This window comes from Perna viridis, chromosome 5 (assembly GCF_037379345.1).
Source record: "Perna viridis isolate PV_CMFRI_1.1 ecotype Kerala chromosome 5, ASM3737934v1, whole genome shotgun sequence".
NCBI lineage: Eukaryota > Metazoa > Mollusca > Bivalvia > Mytilida > Mytilidae > Perna > Perna viridis.
Genome location: NC_142449.1, coordinates 41,870,802 through 41,875,861, shown reverse-complemented (window position 1 = coordinate 41,875,861; position 5,060 = coordinate 41,870,802). Strand labels below are relative to the sequence as shown.

General features: G+C 33.4%; 1 long non-coding RNA gene across 1 annotated transcript; it reads left to right on the top strand.

Annotated features, from left to right (window-relative positions):
* Nucleotides 1–2,513, top strand: LOC148617768 (uncharacterized). The gene is made up of 2 exons (XR_015921934.1): nt 1–293; nt 560–2,513. It is a non-coding gene; the product is annotated as an uncharacterized LOC148617768 (long non-coding RNA).
* Nucleotides 2,514–5,060: the final 2,547 nt, after the last annotated feature.

Below are 5,060 nucleotides of genomic sequence, written 5' to 3'. Positions count from 1 at the left end.
AATTGATTTCAAGACAAGACAAAACAAGACAGGGATGACAACTGGAAATACATAGACCACTACCAATTATAATCGAGTTACCAAAAACGGGTCTTTGAAGAAGCTTGCTGTTACACAGATCGTCTCCGCCGAAATATGTGTAATTTTGTGCATTATAGGAATTGTTGGGATGAACATAAAAATAAAATGTCTAGAGACATTGCATGGCCTTGTGTCTTGAAAATATATCTTCAATGAGTGCAACTAGTGCAAGTAAAGATAATGATTTAACAGTGTTTTAAGTCTCTACATTGGTAAGTACATTGTTGCATACCAATTGCGAATTGAAAAAAACATAAATTCTTTATTATTCACAAAGCTTAATTACACATTTAAAAATGCTACAATTTGAAAGATAAAAAATATTATGATTTTGCACCTCAATCTAAAATATGTCAATTTTAACATAACATTTTAATATAATACAACGTTGTAATTTTTTTTATAAAACAAAGTATTCTTACCCTTATTTCGACCTTTTTAATAAAATATGTTATCATGTGTATCATCCTTGTTACAGGATCCATATCGTTTTGACGTTAAATGAATATGAGACGAAAATGTGGCACGTACATATATTACTAGTTTTAGTTGCTATAATTTCATATTGTACACATTCGCATGTCTTTTTTTGTAGAGGTCTACTAATATTTTTTTCTCTGCATGTCTTCAACAACTTTATTTTTTCGTATATAATTAATATGTTGTGTTGCCCCTGATATCAACATATTCTGGTAAATTGTTGTTTTTTTTTGTTTTTTTTTTCTAAAAAGGATGCATACGCAGTTTTTTGCTTCGTTGGAGCTCTCTTTTTAATCCCGATAGTGTTTTTCTTCGAAAATTTAAGTAAATATAAGCTTAATGTTGAATCTTTCATAAGTACATACATATGTTTGATATATGCGTAATTTAATTTCACTTCTTACAACAGTCAAAGAAACGCAAGTCCCAGTATTATACATTCAATCATTGTCAAGCATAGCCAAAGTTTTATTATTGATTTGCAATTTGATTTAAATAGTATTTAAAATATTTGCCATTAGTTTGGAAATCTGAGTTTAATTGTGGTATTACAAATTTAGAAAAAAATATCATGATAATTATTCAGTCATGTCACAACAAGATGACTATCTAAGGCATGAACAGCTTCATTTACAGAATAACCAACGTTAGTAAAAAAAAAACTTCATACCCATTATCCTATTTGTTCAGGACACCACTGAATACGACACGAGTTTATCTGTTATTATTGGTTTGATAATCATTACGTACTTCGTTGGGATTGTAACCTGAAGCGTCGGTGTCTGTTGTTGTCATTGTTGTTCATCAGGGAGTAATAAGTATGTTTTACCTATCAAAATCCCTTTTTACAACAGCTACCCCTAAAATTTACAACTTCTACGAAACAAAATTTATAATGACAATTATAAGCTTTTTGTGGTAACGTTTTACCTTTGAAATTATTTCGAAATGACTACCGTTTTCCTCAGGATTCTGACCACAAATAGGGCCAATTTAAATATTTTACTCGCATATCCGGGGTTTTCATCAGAATCGCTAGGAAAAGCCTATCGTTCCAAAAATGCAAATTTGTGAAAAATCATGCAGATGGAGGAAAATAAAAAAAAACGCACCACAATATTTTAAAAACACATTGTTGCTCTAAATTGAACACGTTGGGTCAAAAATTTTCAAAGAAGCATCACTACAACCATTACAAAGTGCTGGGATTTGCGTTCTTTGATAAAAGACAAATACGTCATCTATGAAGGCAAGATGGTTGGTAATGTGCTTTTAGTTGAAAATGTAACTTTTTGAGGAAACAAATAAAACACAGAAACAACTTAAAGGAGCTTATCACTACGCAGGTGTTAAGAAATGTTCGTAGCTGACTTTAGAGTTGTGCTGTAGAATACTTCACTGTTAGATTAGAGGTTTTTAATGTAGTCTGATCATGGTATAATATTGGTGGGCTCCTGGTTAAAATGTTATTGTTTTAGTGTCATTGCACAGTTGCAATGATCCATTAAGTTTCATTTTGCCACAGGTATTTTCGTATTGTTCTAAATTTCATTTCATAACATCGATCCCGGTGTTTCCTAATCAGCCAAATATAAAATTAATACATGGTATATTTAAATGCATCATTTTATAATCAACACATGCGTACTTTTAAAGTAAACTGCAAAATGAGAATTTAATTTAAAACCGTAATTCATCAACCTTAAGAACTCCTTCATTCATTGGCTTTGATAAACAGACCTAACTAATGTGTTGGTTGGTGATGTATCTAATGATTAAGGAAATGCATGCCTTAAATTGAAGTGAATATTTACGGAGAATTTATAATTATCTACAAATATTCATATATGTCATACATGTTACATATGTACATTTGATGCTTTCAAATAGCTTGTCAAGCAAAAGTTAAACATCACTGTATAGCTATTTCAATAATAAATATGTAAAATGCATGTAATGAGTGAGTAGAGTGGTTTTTTTTTTCTGAAAGGTTTTTGCAATGATTCTTTACCTGACCAAACTATGTATACAACGTCTGAATCTTATGAGCTATTGCACCCTCAATAATATGACATTCCGACGGTACAAATGAGTAATATGTACCATATTATGATTTGGTTCAATATAGTTCACTTAAGAAAAAGAAAATTTAAATGAAATTTAAATGTTCCTATATTTGTACATATTCAAGTACCATATGAAGTCATTTATGTTGATGAATTGGCAAATTGTATAAACCGTTAAAAAATCCGGGAACTAGAAGAGTAATCAAGGGAACCAAGGTTATACCGGTAATCAAAAGACCAGACATGGAAAACAGACATACACAACAAAGAACATAAAGTAACTAAAATCATACATACAAAGTAACAAAAGCAAATGAGCAACTCCGACTCCACTAAAAACTGGGAGAATGGACCAGGGTGAAAAGGTTGTTTATCAAAATAAATAAGATTGGAGGAACTAATCTACAAAAGTATCAGTAAAATTATCTTGCAATCTTAAATTCATGTTTATGCTTTGAAATTGGAAAGGTTTTCTAAATTCCAATGCATTGAATTTCTCTGTGTGTGTGTGTTTTGATTATCAACATAGTTCTGCACCTTGAGAACCGATTAGTTCAACAAAATGTTCAACGTGTCAAAGTGTTCCATTCCTCATTCGTCTACCCTGGATTTCACTTTTTATGAGCAGCTCGGTTGGTGTTTGATGAAAAGCAGAGAACGCCTACTTTTCCGTCGCACGTGGTTCATGCTCACAGTTCCTAGTGAGGTCCAAGTTGCTCATTTACTGTTGTTGTTGTGAATGTATTATTTTAGCTATAATAGTTCCTACTCAGGTGGTAGCATATAAATGTATTTGTATATTTTAACTGAAATTCTACGTATTAATGCTAGTTTTTAAAAAAGTAAAACACACAATATCTTGTTTCTTTGTATGTATTATTTTGGTTATTTTGTTTTCTTTGTTGTGTTTGTCGGTTTTCCATCTCAGGTCTTTTTCTCACTCTTTTGATTTCCGCTGGATTCTTGGTTTCCTTGATCACTCTTATATATCAAGCAGAAAAAAGAACAATTTCTTTCAGGTAGCGTCAGAACAATCTTTGCACCAGACATGGAAAACAGACAAACACAACAAAGAAAACAAAATAACTAAAATAATACATACAAAGTAACAAAAGTAAATGAGCAACTCGGACTCCACCAAAAAAAAACTGGGAGCATGGACCAGATGCACCGGTAGGGTAAGAGTCATCTGCTTTTCTAGAATCACCCGCCGAGTTGATCATTAAAAAGTCAAGTCCAGGGTAGGCAAAAGAGGAATAATAACAATGACACTAATTCGAGCATATATCATTCATGATTCATTGTTGGGGGATATATATTCAATAATCAAAAGCCGCATTTCCGTGAACGATCACAAGGAACGATGAACAACATACCAACATGCTCTTACGAAAACATATACACCAAAAACACAACTAAATAGTGCTCAGAAACCTAGCTCCGACATAGGCGCTCTGCCCACAGAGCAACTGGGTTGCGTGCCCCAGGTGGTGGAATGAGGTATCCCTGGCGTGTTACACAGTGGGGTTGTCAGGCTATAATACGGAAAACCTGACCGCAAACCACAGTGGTGCACCGTATTGGAAAAGATGCCACGTTCCTCGCACGTTAAAGAACCCTGTGGTATTCGATAGGAGTAGGAACCTCTGCGCTCCGCCACAGGAGGCTAAATTGTCCGACCCTATCCATCCCTCCATTTTTCTAGTGGCAATCAAAATTTCTCGACCCTATTATCCTTGTGTCCCATCCCTTTTTTCATGTCATCATCATTTCACATTCATGTTATCATCCTTTGCATGTTCATCGCCTGAATATAGCTGAAATATTGCTGCTAAGGCTTTAAAACTAACAATCAATCAATCAACTGTGCACCACGAGATTGAGGTTATTTCTAATAGATCGAAAAAATATAACAGTCATTCCTTATGATTTTATTTAAGTATTAAAATCATTAAAAATCGTTGATGACGTCAAAGTCACATTACAAAATTTGAATGATGCACAAAAATGTTTAACCAATCAGAAAACGTGTTACTTTTGAAATTCAATTTTTTTTAGGATAAAGCAAGAACTCGTTGACACCAAAAGGGGTAAAAAAGGGCCGCCCGGTCTAAACCCAAAACTGGAATTAAAAAACAGGAGCACCATTGGCGTAAGTGCTTTCTACCGGGCAGTTTTTGCTACATTTATTGATCAACCATCGACCGGTCCACAAGTAACCAACTACTAAATGAGTATCAAAAATTCGGATTGTATGAGGATCGTGTCATTCACATTTTTTTACAAAATAAAATTCGAAGAAAAATATCAACATTCAATTTTATGTAACGTTGCTTTCGATAATCAATCCCCGGTATGGTAAGCTTTTTAAAAACACCCGCCGAGTTCCTCACGAATTGTCAAGTCTGGGGTAAACGAAATATGGAATGAAAA